The sequence below is a fragment of the Lagopus muta genome, chromosome 1, assembly GCF_023343835.1.
Source record: "Lagopus muta isolate bLagMut1 chromosome 1, bLagMut1 primary, whole genome shotgun sequence".
In the NCBI taxonomy this organism is placed as follows: domain Eukaryota; kingdom Metazoa; phylum Chordata; class Aves; order Galliformes; family Phasianidae; genus Lagopus; species Lagopus muta.
In genome coordinates, this window is record NC_064433.1 from 134,199,415 (window position 1) to 134,227,328 (window position 27,914).

At 38.3% G+C, this 27,914-nt stretch overlaps 1 protein-coding gene across 2 annotated transcripts in view; it reads left to right on the forward strand.

The window, feature by feature from the left end:
* NCK2 (NCK adaptor protein 2) overlaps positions 1–27,914 on the forward strand; it is an 89,382-nt gene that overhangs the window by 22,954 nt on the left and 38,514 nt on the right. For both annotated transcript variants that reach the window (XM_048932471.1, XM_048932479.1), the window contains exon 2: positions 8,783–8,854. The gene's annotated coding sequence lies outside the window, so the exon portion shown is untranslated. The remainder of the gene's footprint in view (positions 1–8,782; positions 8,855–27,914) is intronic.

Sequence of the window (27,914 nt, forward strand, 5' to 3'; positions counted from 1 at the left end):
GAGATGTCATTAATTTGACAGCTGCCGTAGGAAATCTTGTTTTTTGGCTATTGTTGCAAGGCCTGCAATATTTCCACTGCATTTTCATTTGTAGTCTTTTTCACTGAACTGGTGGGATTAAAGGCAGTAGAATGAGACACCATCAGATGTGTGCAAGATGTGAAAGGGAGAAAATCAGTGCTGAAAACATCAGAAGCTAAATTGTTGCCAAATTCTATTTGGGCATTAGGAGATCTTGGAATATGTAATTATCCTTCAAATGATAACAACAGAAGTGTCTGTAACTATGGCTGCTGCATGCTTTAGTAGGAACAAAGCTGTGTGAAAGTTTCTGTTCTTGCTGTTCACCTACAGCAAGTTTCTTGGTCAACACAAGCAACACCTGGAGGAACGCAAAGAGCCAAAACTCAAACATCCTCCAGGATGTTTTATAGCAGGGAAGTGTTGAGGCCAGGCCTTCTTCTAAATTGAAAGAGGATAGATTTAGTTGGTATATTAATAAGAAATTCTTCACATTGACAGTGGTGAGGCCCCAGCACAGGCTGTGTAGAGAAGCTGTGGCCTCCCATCCTTGGAGGCATTCAAAGGCCAGGTTGGATGAGGCCCTGGGCTAGTGGGAAGCAGCCCTGGACTGGGTGGGCTTTGAAGTCGCTTCCAAACCATTCTGTGATTCTATCAGCATAATGCACTGAGCTGCCATGGGGCTGTTTGACAGCTGTCAAGAAGTTTCTGGCAGAGTTTTCTGTGAAGATTCTGTTGGTCAGAATTTGCTCTGAGCATGCCTTCCAGTTCCCTACGTGTGCCTAGCAGTGCCAAACACAAACACTGACCTTGCCGTATCTGAATTAACATTGCTTGTCTGTATGTTGTTCGTGGCATTGCTTCCAAAGGTGAGAGTACTGTTACAGCCAGAAAAGCGACTGTTTAATGCACACATATGAAAATAGGAAAGATTGTCTTTGGATCAGTAAAGAATGAATCGTTTATCGGAACAGGAGCACTAGTAAGTTTTACAGTTGAACTTTAACTTTGAATTGCTAAGCGTGCCTTGTTTTGTTCTGCTGTTATAGTGACCTGAAGGCTCTCTGTAGTCCTTGTTACAGTCCATTTTTTGTTATGTCTTAGCCAGAACAAATCTGGTCTGTTTGCCTAGATGGGAGATTTATTTGCTTAGTTGAAACGTATTCCTAGCCAAGAGTGGTAACCGGGAGTCTCTGCGTCACGTTGCTCTGATAATGTGCCTGTGACTAAATGTTGCATCTTCTGTGGTAGCTGTGGTTTTTCACTTCTCCAAATGGCATCCTTCAGTGCCTTTTTCCAGCAGAGGCAGGCATTTTTCCTTAGATGTGCAGATCACTAGGTTGCTCTAATGACTATATTGACGTGCTGTTTGTATTGTTTGCATCTTCTGCAGTCTTGAAATCCCCAAGTATTGAATTAAAAGCTCTGACTTAGTGATGTCTGGAAGGATTGGTATGATTCAGTTGGTTGTATGTGTATTTTGACACATAGAACATTACATGGCAAATATGTAACAGGAGAAATAGATCTGCTGGGGAGCTGCTTGGACTAATCAATTATTAATAGCCATGCTGATCCTGAACAATTCAAAACTAATTTTACTTCATGGAAAAGACTGCATGGTTTTCAGAAACAGTAAGTTGAAATGAAAATATAAATCAGAGGCTGATGTTCTAACGCACCAAATTGTTACACTGCATGTTTAAAATGCTACTTTCTGGATTCTGAAGTGTTGAAGGAAGTTAGATAACTAAGATATTTCTTACTATTCAAACTATAGATCTGATTTTCAAGGTGTGCTATTGAGGAAAGAAAAATAATTACCTCGTGTTCAGAATGTGGCCTGAGAAGCCTGCTAAGTTAAATACTGCATAAGGTTGAAGTCTGATCCTTTCCTTCCTCAGAGATACTGTGATGCAGAGTTCAAGAACATCCTTAGGTGTGGTTAGGTTTCTGCTTGCTTATCTGCAATTATAACTGATGATTCAAGTCTTTAGCATACCTTTGGAAGTGTTCATGAGATGCCTATAGAGCTGCCCTAAGCATTAATCGAGACCGCTGTTGCTTTTTCTGTGTGGTCTTTTGGGATGTGTATGCGTGCATTTACATAGTCAGAATGCAAATTTTTAAATAAGGAAAATTAGAAAGGTTCTGAGCTCCTATTTAATGTTATAAATAGAAAAGAAAAAAACAGTGGGATGAAGATAAAATGGAGTCTGACTGCTCTTCCTTTCAGGGATTGCTTTTGAGTGGGAATGCTGAGTAAAACAAGTACTGTTTTAGTGGCATAGTACCTTTATAAAATGAAGACGGCGTACAACAAAGGAGTGGACATGGGTAGCATTTATTTCAATGCTTTGCTGTGTGTCAAAGGCAGGTGAGTGTGGTTTATTATTTTGAGGGTGGAATGTTAGATGTCTTCTCAAAGCATTTGTTGCCTAGCTGGGATGATGCTTCCTGTCCTTACATTCATGATTTCCCCATCTCTACTTCAGTGTTTGTTTTACCTGAAAGTTTGTGGCATCAGACTTGAGTTATGTCAATATTATTAAGTGTTAAGTTGAAAATTCCTGCTTAAGATGGGAATTTTAAAAATGTTTTGCATATTACTGTGAGTTCAGTTAGTAATTTATTATCAACATCAGGTTATTTAATAGCTTAAACTTTTGAGGGAGTTTTCTAGCCGAGAAAATATTAAAAAAAAAAAAAAAGTATAAATTCCCTTTAACAAAATAATGTGGTTTTATAGAAAATTGAAGGCATAGCAGGTGCAGTCATTAATTGATAGATTCAACAGCCCTCATTGTTTTCTGCAAAATTAAAAACATTTTATGCATGCATATTTTGCAGCGACAGAGGAAGCCGATATTGGAAGATGTTTTTTTGGAGTGTGGTAGTTCAAATAAACATCAGTCCTATATAGAAAATGAACTCCTCATGTTTCAGTAATGGATTGGGAGTTAATGGTTGTGCAAGTAGATGTAAAAATTGTTCTTTGTTTGCTTTTAAGAAACGTACCATGTCTGCTGAGGATATGAATCTGACTGCAGGATTTAAATGAGAATTTAAGCCAGCCAACCTCTTGAATTGTGGTGGGATGAGGTGTGACCTGCTGCATATTTTTGCTGCTTGCACTCCTCCTGAACACACCCCAAATAAAGAAGAAAAACTGTGTGTATATGGAGGGGAAAAAAAAGTTATTTGAGTGACCAGTGATAACTAAATGCCTAATTGCTTCCTCCTTGACACGGACAGGAGGTGTACTGCAGCACTTGCACATCAAGTAGGAGCACAGAGAACGGATGCGTACAGGCTCCTGCCTGGGCATTGGTTGGAGGAGACCACCCTTACAGCCTTGGATGGCTCCACATCTGGACCATTAAAAAGGCCCATTTAAACACCAAAGTTTGCCTCTGCTTCAAAGGCTAGTCTCATTTTTTTGCAGCTGGCGTTGTAGGCCTAAATTTTCATGCAAGGCAGCGAACTTATTCTTTTGCCCTATTTCACTTGCTTAGTTGCATTTAAGAAACCACAAACTTAAAGAAGAAAAGCTTAGATTAGATTTCTTTGTTCCAGGATCTTATACACGTTGTAATGTAGTGTGGCAACTTGCTTCTCTTCCTGAAACTTTAAAGGCAGTGTGAACGTAGTCTTGCTTTCTAATTTCTCTAAGTGTTTTACTCCTTACTGTATTTGTAGTATTTAATAAATGAATGGATTTATGTGAGTTACACAATACTTATGTGTTTTACCATTTCCTTAGGTTCAAATATAGTAATATTAAATGAGTTATGTGAGGATGTGCAGCTAGGAGGCTATAAAATACTAAGGATATGCTAGCACTTTGAATGCACTTTGGGTTTCTTTTTGTTTTGGGCAAATTCAGGCAGGCACTGAGCTTCGGAATGCTTTTTGCTGATCTGACTGCTGCTGCACTGCACTGGGTTATGCTTGCCCAATTGTCTGTACAGTTAAAATATTTTGAGCGTAGCATATTTTGATGTAACTTCATTTGAAATATCTGCCTAATGGAGAAGTCTTAATGGAATACTTTAATAGCCCAAAGTGGTTACCTGCAATTGCTCTAGTGTATTTCAGTCAATTACAAAGGAAGGCAATATTTAATGTTGAAGTGGAGCTAGATGGTGTAATGAACTGGCAGATTGCCAGTATGATCTTCTCAGCAGGAGAATTTGTATTAATGCGGTGCTTTTCATTTGTTCTCCAGAAGGTCACCAGCAATACGTCAGTTGTTGGATTTTATCATAGTTATCAGAGTCACTTGAATGACTTATCGTTTGAGTTGAAATTCCCAGCCTGTGCAGTGCAAGGTTTATGGTCAGGTCATTTTTGTGTATTAGCATATTAAGTATCAAAGAGATTATTTTAGCTCTTTCTTGTCAGAATTTAAATAGAAAGTGGTTGGATATTGGGAAGGGAGCCTGAGAGAATTGTCATTGCGAATAGTCATTGTAAGGCTGAATTTGGATTTCAGTCATGGGGATAAAAAAAAAATTGGGGCACATCGCAGCTATTAATGAAAGAGAAGATGGTTAATAACTTTGGAGGTTACTTTTCAGATAATCATTATAGGAGCACTGGTTTATTCTTAGTGATATAATCTTTTAAGATGACACAGTTGAATTTAAGGTGCACTTTTTGTTAGATGCTCCTGCTCCTTGTCTTTAGGTATTTGTTTGGAAGCACCAAGTTCAAATCCATTTTTGACAACTCGGAAGTGCTTTTCACTGTGGGACTTGAGTAGTTCTTGTGTTTGGGAGATTTTAGTCTAGCAAACCAATGCAACTGAAACATAAACAGATTTATCTTTCTACCTTGCATGATTGTAATCACTTGTTCACCTAAATCCTGTATTCTGTGTTTCCTGTTCCTTATTGTCATCTTCCTTACCTTTGTTCTGGACCTGATGGTAATTGTAGTTTGTAAAGATAGTCGTGACTTGAAAGGGGCCTTGGCATTCTGCATATATAAGCATTGAGACACTTGAAGTAGTCTGATATTATAAAATCACAGACTGGTTGAGGCTAACAAGGCCCCCTGTGTGCAGGGTGCTTAGGGCCATGGTCAAGCAGCTGCTGGAGATCTCCAAGGAGGAGTCTGCACAACCTCTCTGAGCAGTCTGTGCCAGTGCTCCATCACTCATAGAACACAGAAGTGTTCTGTCCTCTGTGCACCTTCCCCTCTGGTATTTATAGGCACTGATGAGATTTCCTTGAGATTTTCCTCCTCTTCCCCAGGCTGAACAGTCCCAGCTTTCCAAGCCTCTCCTCGTAGGAGGGATACTCCTGTCTCTTCATCATCTCAATGGCTCTATATTGATCTCTCTGCCATATGTCTAGGTCTCTACTGGTGGTCCCAGAACTGAACACATTGCTCCAGATGTGGCCTAGAGCTGAATTGAATTATGACCTGCATACGGTTATAATACCAAAAAGTATTGAGTCAATAGCACTAATTATGCCTTGGGTGCTGTGCTACTGCTGGACAGCCATGACAGTAGCTGCCTGCCTGACTTGGTGCCCTTTGGAAAATGTAGACTCATTTCCAGAGTTTCCTCAAGTGTGGCAGTTTGTTTTGTGGGTGGACTGTGAGTATCACCCAGTGACTATTTGCCCATGTATTTTTGAAGCCTTTTGGAGGTTACAGGAAATGATTTTGTATTCTCAAAGCCTAAATATTCATGACCCGCCCTGGCTTTCTCATCAGATACGGCCTTCTAGAGTTTGGCTGTTAGAGCACCATGGCAAAAAGCCCCACTCGTGATGCAAAGCCTGTGGTTCAGATGCATGCCATCTCAAATCGTAACTGCTGTTTCCATTCACCATGTGTGAGAAGGAAGATGTCAGAATTGCCTAACTGAAGTACTGTTTCAAGGAATGTATTTGATGCGTAAATGAATTCTTTGTGGCCCAGGTTTCCATCCTGAGTTTGAGTCACTTGGCAAGTTGCAGTGTTGCCAGTGAAGCTTTTGGCAGGGGAGGTATGATAGAAATAGATTTGTACTTCTTGGGGAATGATTGTTAATGAAAGCCAGAGCGTAAATATTTTCTGGCTGTTGTGTAGCAAAATGAAGACTTTTATCAGGAGAAAGACGGAATTAGAGGTCAAAATGCAAAAGAATTGAGCTCAGAAAGGAAAGACCTGAATGCATCTTGTGCTGTTGTCTGTGCATCTGAGCTTCATTTCAGGCAAAGTGTTGGTAGGAATAAGATTTTCTTGTATGTTTTCCTCTGACTCTTCATTTGTTTGGAGATGCTTCTAATATATGTTAATTGGGCTGTGCAAAATAGAGTTTTATTAAAATATTTTCATGACTCATTTTTTTAATTATATATTTGGATACAATTTGGACTTTTATTTTCCCCAGCTGTACTTTCTCTCCAGTTAACTGATAAATACAGGGTTCACTTTTCAGATATTGATGATCAACAGTCCTGTATTTCTGCTCACTTTCCAAGGCAAGTTGTAAACACTGATGCACATTTGTGAAGTTGGGAGCAGTCACTTGGAGTGCTGAGTTTTTCTTTAAAGAACAGAACCCCCAAATCCCCTGAAGCAATGTCAGTAATTTGGCAGAGTACTTTATTTGTGAATTTTAATGGACAGTAGATGATTTGTGGGGCGAGAGGGATGTAAGAGTACTATTTATAAGATCTTGTAACAACATAAAGCAATTTTGCTTGCTTTTTTTTTTTTTCTTCCCCTCATGATTAACAATATTCTTGTAGGAGAGAAACATGGCCTACAAAAGGGAATGGGGATTGTTTAATCTGGAGAAGAGGCTTATTGCTGTTTGCAAGAACCTGAAAGGATTTTGTGGGCAGGTGGGAGTTGATTTCATCCTCCGGGTTGCTAGAGATAGGAAGAGTGGTAATGGCCTTAAGTTGCACCGGGGAAAGTTCAAGTGGGATCTTAGGAAAAATTCTCTGTCTGGAAGAGTAGTCAAGCATTGGAACAGGCTGCCTGGGGAATGGTGGAGTCACCATACCTGCAGGTGTTCAAGAATGGTGTAGATGTGGCAGTTTGGGGTGTGGTTTAATGGGCATGATGGCTTGATGGTTGGACTAGATGATCTTGAAGTCTTTTCTAAGGTTAGTAATACTATGACTCTGAAAGTGTTTAGCTGTCAGGAAAAGGGATCTACCTTGCCTTAGGGTTTTTAACGTTGCTTCATTAAAGTATCGTTTCCATTTACAGGGTATCTTGAGATCTGTCCTGTAATTTAGAATGTGGAGCAGTTCTCATGAAGAATAATGGTTTGTGGAGACTAAGAATACAGTAGCTGGACAGGAGAATTGATTCAGCAAAATGTAGCTGTCTATCTACTGAAAACTTAGTGATATAAAGAGCCTGGCTGCAGTGTGCTGGGCATTTTGGCTTGTACTTGAGCACAAAAGAAGGGATGGCAGGTGGTAGGTCATTCTCCCGTTGCATCAGTTCTCTGCCGTTACAGATGTATTTTCATTCATGCAGTGAACAATACTTCATCATAATTTTGCCTCTTCTGTTTTGTTTTTTTTTTCCCCCTTCCTTGTGTGTCAGGAGCAGCATCCTGCTTACCGTGAAATTTCATGGTAGCTGGGAAGTAGAAACTATTTCTTTTAGCCTCAGTGTTTATTAGTTTAGGGGTTCATCAGCTCCCTTTCTCTGCTTATAAACCATATAAGTCCAAACCTTGCTTTCAAATGTCTTTGGAACATATTTACAATATTTTCTTCAGTATTTTTTTTTCCTCCCCTTTCATTAAGATGAATTAGATGAATTGCTCTCTTTAATTGAATTTCTTTGTAGGATACTTTTGTAGTGCAGAAACGGATTTGAATCCTTTCAGGGAAGATTTTGAACACAAACATTTGTGCATGAGTGGCCTTTGAATGAGTAAGGTTGTAATAATGTGTTGTTATTAGCCAGGGGTTGCAGTACAGGAAGATGCTCGGAATTTTTTCCTTCAGTTTGATTTGGAGCTTAACAAATTTACACAACCTGAATTTGTCAGACTTACTTTGGAGTTGGAAGTCTCGTTAGAAAATAGAAACAAACTGTTGAAATAATCTGAGATCTCTTCTGAAATACTACTTCGTGGCTAGTAAATCTTAACACAGCAGGTCTTGTTGGAGGACCTCTCTGAAGATTGGAGCAGGCCTAAGGCCAGAGCTGGTACTCTGTTGAGGTTAAGTTCGAGACGCACTCAGGCAGAAGGTCTCCTTATTTCTTGGAATATGTTGCTGTGCCCAGCCAGCCCTGAGGGGAACCCTTCTTCATGTCCAAACAGAACCTCCCTAATGAGATTCTCCTTGCCAGCTTCAGCGTTCACTCTGACTTGTATTGGAGGGCCCAGGTTTTTGCTTCCATGCTCTGTTCTCCATGTGTGGCTGTGTTTTCCTTTAGAAAGATGTGAGTTGAACTTGCTAGTGTGAAAGTGAAGGGAGCAATAACTGTAGCAGCTCAAATGCAATTTTTAGAACTGTTGAATTTTTGATTGGGTTTATGCACTAATTTTTCTTTGCATTGTGGTGGCTGGGCTTATTCCCTGGGTAGTTTGGATGTTCTGCAGCACACTGATATCCATCCAGAAAATATATACAGATTCAACTTACACTGAATAGGTGGATCAAGCTGAAGTCATTCTGCCTTCTCTTCATAATCTCTTGAGAGAGATTTAAAAAAAAACAAAAAACCAACAACCAAATTGTCTAAAGGTCAAACTTTAGTGCTAAAACTGTATTGTTTGTTATTTCAGATAGTTGTGTACGTAACTTCGTTGGAGAGTCCTGCCTTTCACTGCCTGGATCCTTTTAACAGTGTGCCAAAGGTGAGTGATTCAGGCCTTATTTTTATATCTAAAGATAAGGAGCTAACTGGATGTATTGCTTGGTTGTGCTTTCATGTGGTGTGATGCCTGTAATTTTCTTCAGACTGCTGGATCATTTATTAAATAGCAGATCTTTTTCCTTCTGTGATCTGAGACGAACTAGTTCTAGCTCTTGCTTGAAAAGGTAGAAAGATAGGATCAAGTCATTAATTATTAATTAATTAATTAACTACTGCTATAGCTGTTTTTTGGCTCCTACCTTCTGTTTGCTGTGGACTACTTTGGCTTAGGACACTTATCTTAGAGAACATGTAGATAAAGTGTATTGCTATGGGAGGAGGCATAGTAGTAATTCATAGCCTTTGGTTTAACAGCCTCAGTGTTATTCTTTGATTTCTAAAAACTAATAATTTATTAATTAGTGAAATGAAAGAAGGTTTGTATATTTGTGTTGATTGGTTCTTTGTTTTATTATTTATTTTTTGGAAGTGTAGATCTGAATTGCATTCAGTGTTTATATACAGTAACTTCTTAAACTGTCACTGAAGACTGAATTATCATTACGGAGCTGATGTATCTTGTGGCACATCTGCCCACGTGCTTGGTATATGTATCTTGGTATATATGGTGTATGTACCTTGTCTTTTCTTTTAGTAACTTTTAAAGGAATGAAACCTCATCACAACTGTTAATTAAAAAAAAAAAAAGGCAGAACATTGAATGAACTTTCAATGTTGTACTGGGTGCAGCACAGACAAGGGAACTTTACCATACAAATTTACTATTTCTTATTCAGGTTCTCTGTTCACAAATTAAAATAAAATTACCTTCTTCAGAATGAAGTTATGATGGCTCATTATTGGCATTCCGTAGTCCTTAGATGAAAAGCAATGCATTAAGTCCCCATGTGTCTTGATTTTTGCTGTGAGTTCTGTTAAATGGCTGTTCAGTGAAGTGTTATCAGACATTAAACAAATTAATGTCAATAAAATGGAGATTAATCAGTTAGAATTACGAGTGCAATCCAGTCTTAAATTTATCACCTATTATTGGAAATGATTGGGTTTCCTTCAAGGTAATAGAAAATTCTGAAATGCTTTGAGATGGGTTGACTTTTGCACTACATTTTTAGGTTAATTTATATCTATCCACTGCATTCAAAGATGATTTTATAACTCTGGCCTTCCCAGCAGATCAGAATGTGTATCCTTGAACATTCTGTAATTATTTTTGAACAACAGTGAGAAATCTTTTGTAATAAATTTTAAGAGCAGAGTGGTTGGTTTGTTTTTTGATTGGGTTGGTTGGTTGGTTGGTTCATGTAGGTAACAGACAAAGTAACAAAAGCTCTTGAAGTGGCCATTGGTGTAAATAGAAGACAAATAACCAATCCCCAAAACGATAATGATTCATCCAACTAGGAACTTAATCATAGTAAAATGATTGTAACTTTTCTACTGAAATTTCTACTCACAAATCAGCTTGTTAACTGTGGCCCAGGCCTTGTATTCGTTTCAAATGTGTAATAAAAAATTACTGTCTATTGGCTTCTTTCATCGTAGCTTCCACTTAAATTTTCTATAAAAAAGCTTCATCACTTTGTTGAAAGAAACAGGTATTTGGAGTCTGGCTTTAGCGTGCTTTTAATTCAAGCTGTTTCTGAGTCAAAAATCTTTTTTCTTCTACCCTTTAAAATGAAAACTTAAAAAACAAAACCAAACAAACACCAGGAACACCCAAAGCAAACACTTTTGTTGCGGATGAAGGTTTTATATAGTTCCCAAAAAGACAATAGCTTGCTAAGAGGAGGAGAAGAGCAGCCTTTTCTGTCTTTGGACATCTTAGTTGCTTCCTCCACCCTTTTAAGTGTAGGTCTACAGAATACTTGCCCTGTCAGTCAGGCAACACTTGATTTCAGTAAGAAAATCAAATCTCATTTCTTTATTATTATTAAACATCTGTCCCTTGTGTGCATGTGCATACCATTGTGCGTGTTTCTGATGGACTGTATGGAATTTGGTAAAACTGATTCTGCAGAACATGGAGCATTCTAACGCCTTTCCAAAAAGGGAATTAATGCTTATATGTAGGTTCAGTAAACCTTGTACTTGAAGTGCTTCACTGAATCAGAATCTAGTAAATATTTTGCTCTTAGAAAAGCAAATGCAGTTGTTAAATGTTCACAAATGACACTGAAAATGGTCTTTGTATCTCACCAAACTTCCAGCACTATTAGCTCCTCACAGGATTTTGTTGAATCTGAGAACTGTGGCATAACTTGTGTGTGTTAAATGGTCACCTTTTAGCTGACTGCACACTTGCTGCTTTCAGTTGTTTGTTTCTCTTTCTTTGTTTTCAAAAAAAGAGAGCTGTACAGAAAGGCACCTTTTTTGCTGTTAAAACTTTCTGTCATTTCTGTAGTTCCAGTAGTGTGAAGCTAGAATGTATAATATTCTAGCAATTTATTGTAGTCATTCAGTTATTACAAACTTGAAACTGTCCTAAAAACCTTTACCTATTATAGAATGTGATATTTAATATTATTCTGTGATTTTGAACTTGTTATTCCTTCACTTACAATTTCTTTGTAAAAATAAATAATTGCATCTTGTATTTCACAACAAAATGCTTTGAAAAGTGGTTTCACTGTTAATATGTACCTTCTAGTGGTAATGTCTAGATAATTTGTTTTGGGAAATATTCTTTACTAGTATAATTTTTTTGGGGGAATAAGCTTGCCTTCATATATACCTTGCTGGAATGTATGTTTGGATATGCAGGGATACATCTGTACAGAGAAGGTAGATAGTCTGAAGAAATTTGAGGTAAGCAGATGAAGCTCAGTTGTCACAGTCTTTTTGTGCTCAGTAGATTTGCCAAACTGAGATCAGATGTCAGTGGCTACAGCATTAGGACACTTCATGGAGAGCCTCGTCTGTAGAGGTATTCAGACAGCTGCCGTGCAAGTGCTGTGTTGCAAGGCAGGAGACTCACTGGCAGCTTTTGAAAGAGCAGTCGTCTTCATTTAAAGAGGTAAAAGCACCACACTGATCTCAACGTGATGCAGCTGTCTGCAATGCTGTATGAAAGTACTTGGTGTTTTTTGTGGCTCACCATGTTTGCGGTTGTTAATGGATTTTTGAGGAGCTGAAAACCGAGAAGATTAGTTCCTGTTCTTAACGTACCATATGAGCTGGTTTCATGGGGAGTTTTTGTTCTGATAGTAATTAGATGAATGTAAAGTATGGACTGAGTAGATTTCTACATTCTTTTCCCGAGAAGAACAATCATGTATTTATGTCAGTTATCATAGGTGTCTAAAGTGTTGATTTTAAGCCTTTGAGTATAGCTTTTAATGTTTCTTAAAATATTTATGGAAGTTCAGAAAAGCTATCAATTTTATAGAACACTGCTGATTATCTTCTGCTGGTGCTACAATACTTTCTAAATGATGGTAATGAATATTAGAGAAGAATGCTTTCCCTTCTGCTCTTGTGTCCACAAACCAGCAGTACACCCCCCAGGTATTTTTATGTTGATGTGGTGCACGACAGATTTTCACTGAATTAAATATATTTTTTTTCCAATTTTGACTAATTTGTTTCTTGTTGTAATCAAATTGTAATTCTTTACATGAAAGCATAAGCATCCTTTTCTTTACTAAAAATATCAAAGTAGATAAAGAATCGTTTGACTAATTTTTTTCATTATTTTTTCCTGACTGCATCAGGTTCAGCTTAGATTCTGCTGCTACCTACAAACCTAATCTATTATAGCCCACCAATGACATTTGTGACTCACTGTAACAGCTATCCATATGATTTCTGTGTCACAGAGAGCACAACCCAGCTTTTATCAATATGTGAACATTCAGCTTAGTGAAAACAAAAAGATGACAGCGTCTTCCCTGGTGGAAGTTGTTTTGTGGTTTGGTAGTTTGTATGGGCTTCAGCTGTATTTTTATCCAACGTGTCAGCTTTATAAGCCAAAAAAGGGCTTTGCCTGCTGAAAAGGATCTAGTGTACTTCTGAGCTCTTGAATATAGCTATGAATTAAACTACTTATTCTTAGTATGTATGAGTATATGTGTATTTGTACAAATAAGCTAAGATGAAGCTTGTGCCTCTTTGTTTATAAAATGATAACAAAGGACCCAGAGACCAAACCTTGTGTCTTGACCAGTGCTAAATGGAATGTTGTTGAGCTAGTTGAACCCATATTTCTTGGGTTACTAAGTGAACATATTCCTGCATTAAGCTGGTTTCAGTTAAAGAGTGGAATACACACAGCTTTTCTGAGGGACAGCTGATGTGGTTCCGAATACCATCTTAAGAATCTCTTGACGATAGTTCATGCGGTCAGTCTGCATTAATGGAAGAGTATCTGATTTGCTGAAAACCTTTGTTAGTTAAGTGTTGCATATGGAGGCATGTATCCAGGAAAGTCATCTGGAGAGCTTGGGATGTGTGGATTTTAAGCAACCCCTGTGCCAACACATTGTGCAGTGTGATAAGGCTGTATCAGCACAGGGGCAGTTTATTAATCCACTGCCCTCCTGGAGGAGGAAATAGATTAGCCAGGCAGCCAAGGCTGAAGTTACCAAGCGCTAGCTACCCTAATAGCTCTGTCCTGCCCAGGAAGGAGCTGCTGTTATCTTCTGCTTGCAAACTTTTCCTGAAGATGCCCTCCCGTCAGCTTTCTCGGGGATGCCAGGCTTGTTTCACAGCTCAGTACTTCGAGAGCTTGACTTAAGGCTTTACAGAATGAAGAGTGCAGGCCAGCATTGGCATCGGTTCTGGTTATAAAATCAGTTGCAGAGTTGTTTCTCTATTTCATAATTGCTGGAAGACAATTCTTCTGTTTCGAAGGTTCTGAGGGAACTTAAAATGATCCATTGTTTGTGTTACAATCAGGGTGTAAGTTAATAGAATGCAGCTAAAATTGTAAATGCCCATGTTTTCAATAGTGCTCTTAACATATTCCATATGAAAATACATATCATTTGACTATTATATTAAATGTATGTGTTACATTTAATGCACTATGATATTAAAAAACTTTACTTGCTAAATGGCTCCTTTTGATGAATGGGGTGAGACTGTTTGCAGTTCATGATCTTTTATGTGTTGAAGAGGCATTCTTGGTAAATGCTAAAACTAGTAGATTTTACAAAACAAAATATTTAAAAAATCACTGTCATAAATTTGCTATGGAATTCTGTATCTGATAACTTGCTTAATTAATCTTGGATTACAGCTACTATTAGTACTGTGCTGACAAAGACTGAATTGTGCTAAGCTGAGTGAACTGAGGAAAATGAGCCTGTCCCGTTGTGTATTTTGTTTAAGCCTGTAGTAATATGAGGCATAGAATTCCAGGCATACAGAAGTAAACCTTTTAAATTAGTTTTTTTTTTCTCTTCCCGACCTTAAGTTTGTGAGTCTAATTTTAAGACATGTAGCTCCTTACAATCTCTTGGATTTTACACTCCCTTCCTTTGTGCTCTTTCTCTCCGCACTCTTTTGTTTCAGGGATCCCCTGCAGCTCTCGTTTTATCCCTCCTTTATTTGGAGGCTGTTTCCTACATCAGCTGCTCTTAGTTGTTCCCCATAATAGAGGCTGTGTTTAGGTCATTTGCTACCTGTTCTCCTACCCTTTTCTTTTCCCCTCATGTCTTTTACTTTATCCTCCTCTTGATTTTGCACACAGCAGCTGCATGCTTAGCCCTCCCAGCAGGCCTGCTGCTGCTGTCTTTGTGACTTGCAGTTTTTTTTTCATGCTAGTCTGAGTCTTTGCATTTCTTCCTAGCACTTCTTTTCCCTCTTGTCATTTGTTGCACATCTTCCTACTAACTTAAAAAAAATATAAATTACCTGTAGTCTGGTATTATTTTGTGATGGGAAATACTGACATCTTACCTGATGTGTTCCTATATGCAAGTTGAGTGTTTTCTGCTGGTGCCTGTAGCTGCAGGAAGCAATGTCAGAGAGATCCTTTGCCTGAAGCAACTGGTAGGTGGGGGATCTGCATTTTCACTAGAGGCTGATTTGGAATTGTCTATCCATCTTGCACCAGAATCATTCATCTTATTCATCATCTGGTGCTTAGAATGTCTCCTGATGAGCTGAATTGTTTCATGCCATTAGTTTTCAAGTTACCAGATACCATCCCAGAAAATGCTGCTAAGGTGTGGGTTAAACCATCTTTGTTTGATTCCTGAATTTGTCTTTCAGGGATTAAACAGGTAGAGCAAGCATTGGTTTTCATCTCTTTATTCTCCACGAAGACTGTTGAATGGCATTTAATACCAGCTCTGAATTCAGATAAGATTTGGAAAGATGTGTTCCATCATGGCTGGAGAGTACTGCGTTGTAATGATAAAGATGGGGCATGTTGGAGGGTAAAGCATGTATCTCGAAACAAAAAGTTATGTAAGATGTTTTCACTAGAATCAATCTTTTATTTATACTTCTGTGTGTATATATGCGTGTAATATACAGTATATGTGTATAATATATGTATTTATATAACATATGTGCATATATTTATAAAACTGTTTTTTTTTAAACAACTTTGTAAGCAAGGTTTTGATAGTAGTGCCCTTTAGACTTTGAACCTTACTGTCAGTGAAATAACAGCAGCTTATGTTCCCAAATGCTGACTTATGCTCCAGGTACTGTGGGATACACATTTGTTCTGAGGTGCAGGGAAATCTCAAGATCTGTAAGTTGTACCTTTTTCCCCATGTATTGCCTTCACCATGTGGCCAAAATGGCAGGGGAGGTGGTGGTGGTCACATACATGTGGTGGGCTTATGTCTGTTTGTGTGAGGAACAGCTGCTGCTGTTAGTAGGGGGTGGGGGGAAAAGTGGAAGCAGTGCTGTGAGTGGGTTGCTGCAACTTGCTCTCTTGCTGTGGTTTAGGAGCAACAGAGGAAGATGATGGCATGAAACAGGTACCGAACAGATTCTGGCCCATAAGTGATGGCTGGGCATCTCTGCCTTCTGAGACTTGGCTCATTCTGTAAGAGTTAAAACAAGGAAGACAACGTTGGATGCAGTGCACAGGACTACTTACCTTTCTGGAACTAAAACTTCTTTTCAGGATTGAGAGTTTTTGAACCTAAATGTATTACATAGTGGAGAAGCAGGAACATGGCATCAACAAACACTTCAGTGCAAGAACTATTCCTCAGAGCTTAATTCTCAACAAGGAGCACAAGAACAAATAAACTGGAAATGCTTGGTATTAGTCGTTTGAAGCATTTACAGGCTCTGTGACCCAGGAAAGGGTAACTTATTTTCCTGTTCATCCCAGAGTTCACCAGGAGATGTGGTGAATGCCCTGTCCTTGGAGACTTCCAAAGCAAGGCTGGATCAGGTCCTGGGCAACCTGATGAAGCTGTGCACGTCCCTGTTCATTGGAGGGGAGCTGAAACAGATGACATTTAAAGGTCCCTTCCAGATTGTATGATTCTGGGTGGACAGGAGACATGTATCTTCTTTCACCTTTCTGTTCCACCACCTTGAGATAATTTGTGAATAAACTTCATACATGTAATACATTTTTTTGGTGAACTAGGGGAATTATTTCTTGCCGCTTCTTTCAGCCACTTATTCACAGTTCTAGTTTTAGCATATGAATTTTCTTGAAAAGCTAATCAGTGTGGCCCAGTGCAAATTTGATAACAGTCCTGGCTTCTCTATAAGATCTCATATAGGTAATGAAGAAATGGTCTACTTTTGTTTTAACATTCCTTAAAACAGAGCTGTGGTGTTTTGTTCTTGAGTTTTTAATACCAGCAATATTAAGGTGCTGTTAGAGGCTGTGAAACACTAAATATTTTTTATGGCTCCCAGCTTAAACTGTACATGGAACAGTAGTCACTTTCACTGAAACTTGGTACCAATGTAAATTATTTTATTTGTATTCATCTGGAAGGACTAAAACTTACAGCTAAACTTCCAAATTTCAGACCTGTGTGACTTTGAACTTGTTTTTCTTTTATTTAATTTTGATTCAAGTACAGATACTAATTCCCACAGCCTCTCTTTGTGTTTGGAAATTATTTGGCTCCATTTCCCTTTCACTCTTGTTGATGCATTTTATCATTATCTAGTGTGTGGAAAGAAGAAAACATGCCCATGAGTGAGGACAGAATATCCCATCAGTGTGAAAGTACGTAACGCTTTTTAGATGAAAGGGAATATGATGTAGCAGCCAAAGCCAAATGTTTAATTTTGAACTGACTTGCTTATTGCAGACAGAGTTTTTTTGCAGAAAAGTGGGCTGTGGAGAAATTTCTCTCAGAAGATAAGGGGATTTAGGGAAAAGATTGCTTTTGTTGAAGCACTGGAGTTGAGAGTAGTTTACTTTTTCTTGGTTTTGGGTAACAGTTTCTGTGCGAAAACTCAGGTTTACTTGGTTTACTTTCAGAAGTACTTTCCGGAGCAGCAGCTCTAGTGCAGTGGAAAATGATGTTAGGGCTAACAGCCGTGCAATGACTTCCTCGCTTACCCTTATCTGGGTAAGCAGTGTTAGAGCAGCTGAACTGCGAGGTAAGAGTTCAGGATGAAGTGCATCTCCTTAGTGTGCTTATGGAAATCTGTGTTCTATGGAGCGTGTTTTGCAGAAACACTCATAAATTAGAAAAAATAAAGTCCTTGTTGTTCTCTGTCCCATTCTCTGAATGGTATTTTTTTGGTGTAGGCATGTACCCCTCCCCTTAGGGGAATTAACAGAGACTTCCTGCGGTAGTCATGTGGTAGAGCATTCACAACTGCTACTCTTTTCTGAAAGGCACTCACTCAAGCTGGAGGAAGATATGTAAGAAATATTTTGTTAAAAGAAACGAATACTGCCAACATTCCAGGCCAAGAGCACAGCCTTAACTTAAATGTAAATGATTTTGAAGATCTGTAGGATAGATTGGCTTGAGACCCATTTTATTGGGGAAGGTGAAGCTTTAGAGTGTTTCATCTGCTTTTGTGTTTTGAGGGTGTTAAGAGGGGATCTCGGTATGATTCTGAGAAGTTTGTTAGATTGAAGGGAAACAGATGATTTTAGGGGGAGGCTTGGGTGACTCTTTCTTATCTTGGCTCCTGCTTTTTAAATTGTGTAGCGTTAGTGCAGCAGTCATTGATTTCACCAGTAAGTGACTTGTGAGGCTGTTACATATCAATAGAAGATGCTGGAAAATATCTTCATTTTGAATTGCACCTCGTCTAGGCATGTGTCCTATTGGAAAAGTAAAAAGGTGGCTTTAAGTGACCATCTCTGGTGCGATTTTTCATCAGGAAGGTGCATAAATTTAAATAGAAATAAATGTAACTAAATCCAACTAAATCAAACACTGCATCTTTCAAGCCTCCTTTTTGATTACACACACAAGCACACAGACAAGAATAAAGATATCTTACGTCTGGTGGTTATTTTTACTTGTAGCATTCAAAAACCCCACTTCTGGAAAGTGGTTTTCTGCTTAAGAAACCCTCTCCTAGATTTTGTCAGTAGTTGTTAGGGTTACCTTGAGTTTGGGTAAACTTCTGCATGACATTTTGTTCTAAAAGATTTTTAAATAGAGAAGTGTTCTTCCCCCTCACCTTCCTATGCACGTTCATCTTTCAATGTAGAATATAAATTCTATTCCAAGTGACCTAGTAAGTAATCCATAAGTGTAAGAATTTATTTGGTATTTGAAATAACAGCAAATTGGAAAGTTTATAGGAACAGAGTCCAAACAGGGCCTTTAAGTGCTTAGGTTTCTGTGAACTAGAAAGTTAAAACAATTTTTAATATATGTATTTTTTCAGAATTTCCTACTGTCATGCAGTAAATTAAATTTGTAATGTGATGGATAAATTGCTGAAAAGTGTTAAGTGAACACTGTCTAGAAATAAACAGTGCCCTCTTTTTTTTTTTCTTTAAACAGCCTTGATTGGTGGGAATAAATGCATTTTTGAACTGAACGAGCATCTCTTCCTCTTTGTAGTTTAAAAAAAATATATAAAAAAGAATATATGATTTTTTCTGTTGGGGAACAGAAGGTCAACAGTTCAATTTTATTTTCAGCACTTTATAGACAGTTTAAAGTGAAATCCCTGGAAAAGTAGGTAGCAGTGTTTCAAGGGATTAGCTGTAAAGTGTAGCAATCTACTGTGATTCTGAGCTTTGTCCTTCTGTGTAAGATCAAGGTTATGCTGCTTAGGTTTGAGGACCGTTCTTTGCTTACATGGTGCATAAATGTACTAGCACTTCTAATGAAATATAATTCATGCACACTGCTGAATGTTTGAGCTAGGGAAAGAGAAGATACAGTGAAAACAGCTTATGCAAACGCTTTTTGAATCCTTCACGAAATTCAAGAATGCCTCCTTTATAAAATCTTACGATGCTTACCATGTCATGAATGGCTGACTTTTAATTTCAAGGCAAGAAGGATGGCTGAAGTGAAAGTGAGACCATCAGCGAATGAGTAGCAGTAAGCTTGCTTTGTTATTACACAGAGTGTGTTTCATCCATCTATCAGCTAACTAGATGTCAACGTAGGGCATTTGTTTCTCTGTGATTTTGTGTGTTGGACTCTTGTCACTGCTTTTGTAAGAGCCTGCTGGTCAGTGTAAAATGGTTTGCCATTTTTTCTTGTCTGTACACTTCATAGGTGTTGTGTTCTTCTAGAATTTTCCCATCTTCTATCTTGACTTTGGCTTTCTTACGTCTCCGAATGGCTTAAGCAAGTTGGCTTAAATCTGGTCTGCTGGGAAGAATGGGGAGTTGACAGTCCAAGGAAACACCACTAGTCATTAAGCCTTGTCATATTTCTGACTTAGTAGAATCAACCACAAAGCAGCACTGAGATCAGGCCGTTCATCGCTGCAGCTGTTTTAGAGGAGAGATGTGGTCCTGAATTCCTTCTTTCCCCTGGAAGTTTTCTTGAATGCAATGTTGAGCTGATTATTAGCTCAGCATCTTCTCTAAAAGTGCTTTTAAAAGAATTCAGGAAAAGCTGCTTTTTTTTCTTCTTTCTTTCTTTCTCCTATGTCTGTTGCTGTATTTACCTGGGTGCAAGGCAGAGATTGGGGTTCTGGTTGATTTACTCTGCATCCAAAGATGATCTCTCATCCAAGCCCACCTTGTGCTGCTTGAAGCTGAGAGGTCTGAAGATGTCTTCTCTGTTGTTTATAGGTTTTATCTGTGCTATCCAAAATGCAGAAAAGAAAGTGTTGTTGATGACAGTGCATGTAAAAAAAGATGTGCGAGTTCTTAACTAATCATGGAAAAAATCACCACAGACCAGTTGCATCTGTACAGAGCATTTCGGGGAGTAGTGGAGATGGCCCCACAGCTTGCTGTGTCCGGGCCTCACAGGAGGTGGTGGTGGACTGGGCTCTGAAGGCAGGTGGAGCGAGTGGAAGCAATGGGTAGGAAGTGATGTTAGCTGCCTACCTGCTGTTGGGAGTGCTTCATTATCAGACACTGTGTTTTGTTTTTTTTTGCTTTTGCAACAGACTAAGACCAGAGATACCAGAAAACGCAATGAGATTAAGTTAAGTGTATAATAAGAGTGACAGGAAAAGATGCAATTATGTGTAGTGTTCAAGATATGGAAAAATACCTTCTTCGAAAAATACCATCTGTGTTGGATGAAGTACTAATGAAGCCAAGCCATCTAACTACAAAATTCTCTCAGCATTTTCTGTCCTCTAGACAGTTGCAAGTATTATTTGTTAATCTTGGTCTTGATTTCCAAATGCATTAAAAATACGAGTAAATACAAATTTCTGGAGAAAAAAGGGGAGAAATGAAAAATGCGAAGCTGAAATATGGGTGTTTTTTTTGTTGTTGTTGTTTGGTCTGGGGTTTGCTTATTTTAAATCCCTGAAGATTGTCCTTGGGCAATTTCTTAATAGTAATCCCATGTGTAGCAAAGCACTTCAGACCAATTTTTATTGTAAACCCTTTGCACTTTCTGTTCCAGCTTAGCTAAGACCTGTGAGAATGCTTTTTCCATAACTATTATCATTTTGTTTTAAGCTGAGGTAAGTTATAAGGCTCTGAACTAGTGCTGCTAAACTTTAACATGCATTAATATAATACCAGCTTGCTCCTGCAGAATATCAGCTTTTTGTCCTTTGAAATTATAAATTTAAATCATCTGTCAGAAGCTAAAAATGAACACTGCCTTCTTCATAATAGGCATGCTGTTCCAGAAAGGGTATAGAAATATCTTTCTTTTTAAGTAAGACATCAAAAGATTTTTAAAAACTTAACTTCCTTAAACAGATGAGTACTTATGTAAATAAGAAAGACAGTGTGTTTGTAAGAGCATCACATTGGTTATCTTGAAATGCCTCAGACCAGGACATTTTGGGTCATAGCAGTACCACTAATTGGAGAAGAAGAAATCTGAAATTGTGAAGATGGTAAGAAGGTTACAGCATGAAACTGAGTGAACGTCATGTACAATTAGGTCATTATTGCATTAATAGGAGGCTAGAATTCAAGCATGTGTTCATTGTTGCTGTGGCAGCCTGTCTTGTAACATTACGGAGGATTATTCTACCATTAGAGAGGATGTCGGCTAAAGTAACACTTTAATCTGCTGCTTTTTCAAATAAGTGGTAGCCATGTTATTCTTATCTAATAATACATTCTGGAGACTCACTGTTGTGGAAGTAATGTTTCCTTTTCTTGTCGACATCAACTTCTGACACCATGTTCTCCAAACTGCAAAGCAGTGTTAGTCTGAGAAGTGGGCAGTGTGGTCTTGAGGTGGCTGGCCTACAAGAACGGACGGAGGAGGCAAGGCATGAGTGAGTGTAACCCGTCAGTATCCACTGTGCTCCTCTTGGCCTTTCAGCCAACCCAGCAAACATTGGGTAGCACCTTGGTGCTTGGGTGAGACCTAGAGGGCTGCAACCCAGCACAGTGATGGCTAAATCAATCAGAGGTATCATTAGGGCCATGGGTACGTGCTTGCATGATGCATGCTCCGACATCAGAACTGCTCCCTTTCCTAACAGTGAGTTCACTTATTAAGAGATGACTTGAATCCATCCCTGCTAACTTGACCTGAACAGGTTAATTGATGGGATAGCCTTCATGAAAATGTTGTGTGGGAATCTTTTTACAAATATGTTTTTATGCAAGTTTTTATTTGAATGTATGTAAGTTATTGGTTTTTTTTTTTTGGTCTTTTTTTTTATGGTAAAAAGAACTGTATTGACTCCTTGGCAGGAAGGAACGTTTTGTGTGTTTTTAGTTTGTATTCTTCTTTAGTCCTTTGCACATTTTTTTTAAAAAGACTTCTAAACCACCTATAAGACAGAGAACAAACTTAACTTTTGTGCTCTATTGGAGCTAAGCAGAAATTCGTTACCACCAAACTAGTCTTGAGGTTTCCTGTTTGTAGTTTTGGAACTCAAGATGTAAGACACTACAGTGTAGCTGCAGTTGTATTAGAGATTGAAATACCAACTACACTGTAGAGCAGAAAGAATCAAACAATATGTTAGAGGCATCCATTGGAATGAACAAAAAACCAAAACCTCACAACATTGTGTCGTTAGACATTAGAAGACAATGAGAAAGTGTTTGAGATGTGAGGGGGCAGGCTTCTTGATAGCATCAAGATAACGTTACATAACTGGTATAGTTTTAAGTTGCTGGTTGATTAAGATTAATCCTTCACTGGTTTTGAAGTTGCATAGCTCACTTCTATTTCAGTAAGAACTGTCATTGGGGAAAAAAGAAAAAGTACACACAGTGCCTTTAGAGTTGACCTGAACAGGCCAAAGAATCTCAAATGTAATTAACAAGTCCACCAGGTTGTATTGCTCTTCCTGAAATATTTATTTGTAGTTACCCTGTTTTCTAAGTGACTCAAGAGGAAACTGAGTATTATTGTACCTGAGAGCAAATGTCTTGGAGCCAGCTAGAAACATTCCTGTTTTCTGCTGAACTTTCCTGGGTGGTTTATCCTTGGATCTGCCACTCAGCTGGTGGTTAATTCGTTCTTCATGGATGCAAACTTAGATTTAGGTCTGTGCATCTACTAAGAGATGAAATGAAAAATATTTATTAAAAAATAAATAAATTGCCTACCCTCTTGGAAATCCTTTTAATCAATTATCAACTACTCATCCATAATCTGTTAGCAGGCTGTGTCTGGGTGTTTTTTGTTTTTTTTTTGTGTGTGTGTATGTGGGGTTTTTTTTGGGGGGGGGGGTGGAGGATGGAGAGTTCTTTGTCTCTCCTTCATTTTTCTGGAGTTAGAGCTAGGCTGACAACTTAGCAGTGTTACCAGGGACGTTCCATTTACACTTTCAAACTAGTGGCACAGCTGTAATTCTCCAGAACTTCCTTATTGCTCCAAATTTTGCTCAGTCAATACTGAAAACTTTGTGGGCAACTCTGCTATCTTAGGGTGCATTTGAAGATTAAGTGTTTAATTGTATTCATTATTTTTACTACCCTAGTTAATGACTGAACAGAAAATAGTTGTCACTGTAAGATAATCCCGTAGTGCAGAAATAGGTATTCAGCATTTTTTTTCTTACAAGAACCTTAATTTTGTATTTTATACATATTCTATTGGTAATGTTTAATTTATGTCAGACAGACTTTAATAGTGTTTTATAGTTCTTAATTAGCATCTTTTGATACTTCAGTTTGCATTTCCTGACTTGTGCTTGTCTCTATCAGGTTTTTCTTTTTAAAAAAAAAAAGAAGAGTCAGAGGGAGGAGGAAATGCTGCAATTCTCTGGTGCTCTTTGCTCTTTTTTTTTTTTTTAAACAGGATATCCTTTTAACCATATACTGCTTCTTTCATAAATGGAAAATGGTGAGAGTAGTTTAGGAAATGTAATAAAACATTCTTCTTTCACAGTTAGTAACTTATTTACATTTTAGTTCACACTTATTCCTCACAGCTTCCATTCAACACTGTTTTAGGTTTTGAAAACTGACCACTTTAATATCAACATCATCTTCTATTGCTTGTGACTAGATACAATTTGCACACTGAATTAGATATAGCACAGTGTGATTACTCACTTCTAGCTCAGTAGTCACTGCATCCTAATGAGAAGTTATTTCGAAGTACTCCAAATTAATTGCCGCACTTGGTATTAGAAGTCAGCAATTTTAGGACATCCAGATGTTTTAGTTCTAATACCAGTAGAGTGTACAATGTTGAGTGTGTGTGTATATGTGTGTGTATATGCTTCTACTCTCAGTGTGAAGCCCCTTTAAATTTTGGATGTATTTTTTGTTCTTGTATACTATGTGTTCAGATAGTATTCTAGGAACACTGTTCCCAGCAAAATGTGTGTGCATGTATGCACGTGAGAGATATATGTAGGCATATGGGGTTATTTGTATACATATATTTACTACAGATATTATTGTGTGTGGTTACATGACAATACTTTCATTAAGTACATAGATCTGTAAGCATTCAAAAATGTTCTATTCCTCAGTCACTGATTTAAAAACAAGAAAAGAGATCTTTGCAGGGAGAGCTCAGCTTGAACACCTTCCCTTTGATAAACAGAATGCATCCATCAGTTTTAAATTTCCAATTGTGTCTGTTGTTCAGTGCTCAGTGTCAGTTCTTGAATTTAAAGCTTAACACTGAAGGTTGCTGAGCTGAGTTCTATCAGAGCGTCAGAGCTGAATCTTTATCATTACTGTTCTGTCCTGTTGCAGGTTTTTCTACATAGGTATCTGTTTGACACCTTAAAATTGCATAGCCAGACAATGAATCTTTGGTCACTACAATTATGTAGTTGATGCTTTCTTTACAGGTGGAGATGGGAGGAGTATTCGTATTATAGTTTTTGGTGTAGTGACCTCTTTCCAAATAAATATGTCCCCTGAGATGGATTGACACATTATTTGCCATATTAAAGTGTTGAACTGCAGAAGCCGTTAGAAAAGGTGACCTTTATGTGATCCACTATCATTTGTCTGAGCTTCAGCAAAGAGCTGTTGCAACAGAGCATGGAAGGGCTTTTACCAGTTACAACAAAGGGCTGCTGTTAGCTAGAAATAAAGCAAAATTGTTTATTCTTTTTAAAGAGATTTTCTTTTATGCACGTCAAAACTGTTCTTCCAAGTGCATTTAAAAATAATAGTAAAGGCAATTAAAAAAAAAAACAACCATGCACAAGCAGCAATTAAAACATCTGTAAGTGGAAACAAACCATCAGACCTGAAGCAGAAGCACAGACTGCATCTTCATCAATAGAAAAGTTTCAGACCTTCAAGTGCATTTCAGGTGAAGGGATCTAATAAGTTATTTCATTAATCATTGAATTCAGTAATCCCATTCGCTTACTATGAAAGTGGCCCTGATGGAGAAAGACTTTTTGTTTTCCACAGCTGTGTTGCTGTAGAAGGCCACATGCTTCCCATTTGCTGTAGCCTGTGAAAGGTAAGGTGGTAAGGGAACAGCAGGTGGCAGGGCCTTCAGCAGCCCAGGCTGCAGAGCTCAAAGCCTGGTTTGATTTTTGAAGTTTGGTGTATGGAGAAGGAGAGGTTGTTCAGCCCTCAGTTCTTGGAGGAAACTTCTATGTCACTAGCTATCTTTTCATTCTCCCAAGAGAATAAACTAAATACTGTATAGTAATTACATCTTATGTACATCAGTGTCACTTAAAAACCTCCATATCAATTAAGTTATTACCTTTCTTTCAGTGTGTCTTAGGAATACATCTAATTCCAGAAGTCTGTTATGTGCACTGTCACCTCCTATTAATAGAATTTTTGCTTGTTCCCTTGGTGAGGGATTAAACTTCAGGCATTACTGTCAGTCATTTTTTCAGCAATATTTCATTTTGCTAAATAAGTGGTGAATAGAGAGAGCAAGTACTTTGCTTAGAGAGTCTTCAAAGCTCTGCGTTGTTTCCCCTGCGCACTGACTGCTCTAAGCTTGTCCTTGGCATGGCCATGAGCCTTACTCCTGCAGGCAAGAGGAGTTGCTGCTTGTAGGGGCAGGGCATTCAGCTGGTGGGACATGGGGCTGGTGTCAGCTTGCAGGAGAAGCTCTCAGGTCAGACAGTGTGCTGGAGGGATCTGTATTTATGGAAGAAACGTGTTATCTCTGGAAAGAGACATTTCTGATGAGACTTGGTGATCTCAATAGAAGATGAGATCTGTGTAATGACATTGGGAAGTTTTATATTGTAGGTACTATCAACTGAGCAAGTAGTTGATTGTGTATGAAAAATCACTACAAGTTTTACAAGTTTGTGGGAGCCAGTAAAGTTTCTCTACATTTAAGCTTGATTCTGAAATATTGTTTGCATTGTTTTGTCGTAGAGTTAGCTAATGTTCCTCATCTGTTTGAGCAGCCTTTCAGTGCAGTCTGTTTGTAACTGACTTCCCTTCACTGAGCTGTTGTTTACTGCCTTCCTAGCCTGGCACAATTTCCATTTTCTCTCCCCAAAGGGTGTATTTGTGTTAGAACACTTGCATGTGGGCTTCTGGAGTAGTGCAGTTCCTGCTAAAGATAGAACTTGTCTCCTAACAGAGAACCACCAGCTGGATGGAGGAGCAAAATGGCTGAAACTCTGAGCTCAATCCAGCCCTTGCACACAGGTGTTCCTAGTATTGGTACAGTTTTTCTGGAAAATGATTTAAAAAACCTGTATATCAGAACAGAGTGAAAGTTTTGGTAACTGTTGTTTTATGCATGAATGAGAAATTCACTCTCAGTAAGTCATTTTTTTCCATCTCCTTTCTTGTTTTTCCTCCCCGAAGCATGTATTTTGATGTAGCCAAAAGCTGCTCTTTTACTTCTAGCTAAATAACTCTTTCAAAATAAATTTCCACCTAAAGACATTTTCTGTGACATTTATACTTCAAGTCTTGTCTTCATTTAAAGATCTGCAGCACTTTTAGAATCACAAGACATTGTACTTCTAGTGTTTCACTTTTGAGTTATGTCATCTTTGGTTTTATCTGCTAGTGGTTGTTCTGGTGAAACAGTGCAGATATTACCTTTCAAGTTAACTGCTGCCTCTGTGAACCTTAGATACAGAAGGCAGTAGAAAGATGCCCTGGAACTTCCATAGTAGTACTGATAACATTAATGAGACTGCCATCACAGTGGAGTTGCTTGAGGTCACTGTAATAAAACCACTTATCGTTCTAATGCAGTACTTAATGTTGAGTTTCTCCTGCAGAGCAATGCTTTCAGTTTTGTTTTCACTTTCTCCTTACTTAACATTTAACTTCTAGCTATAATCTCCAGAAGAAAATATCAGGTTGGACATTAGGAAACATTTTTTCTCTGAAAGAATGGTCAGGCACTGGCACAAACTGCTCAGGGAGGTGGTTGAGTTACTGTGTGAAATGCGTGAAAGACATTCTGATGTTGTACTAAGAGTTGTAGGGTAGTGGGGAAACACTGATGGTAGGCAGGCAGTTGGACTAGATGATCTCATAGGTCTCTTCCAACCTTTGTGATTCTATGAAACTTTACATATTTTCTGGAGAAATCAAATTTAAACTGCCTATGTTTTGGAGAATAACTAGATTTTATTTTTGGACACTTTTGCTGTGTGGAGGGTTACAACTCAAGCTTGCCTAGTGGCACTCGTGTTTCAGAGTGTAAGCCTGAACTGTATGCATGCTTCCGTCCAGGTGGAAGCATTGCCATTTACCACTCATTTTTATTATTAGATATGGTCTGATACAATCTCCAAAAGACCTCGACTGGTAAACAAGCTTGGCTTTAACTTTTATAGTCTGTTAATATTCACACAGTAAAAGCATATGGCTTTTGTGGTTTGTAACTGGTTAATTACATTTTTGCATATACAATACTGGCCGAACAAATCAGCTTACTGGCACTGTTAGCAATGAAGGAAATGCTTGCAGAAGAGAGGCTGAAAGTAGGGATATATCCTGAAGTTTGCAGAATTTGTTCGTAGCTTTTCCTTGGTGTTTTTCAAACTGTGAGATACTCTCATATCTGATGTGAGGAGAAGGTTTGGTCTTTCACTGTTAGGGCTTTTGAACTTTATGAGCAGGAACGTGTCACAAGCTTGTGCTC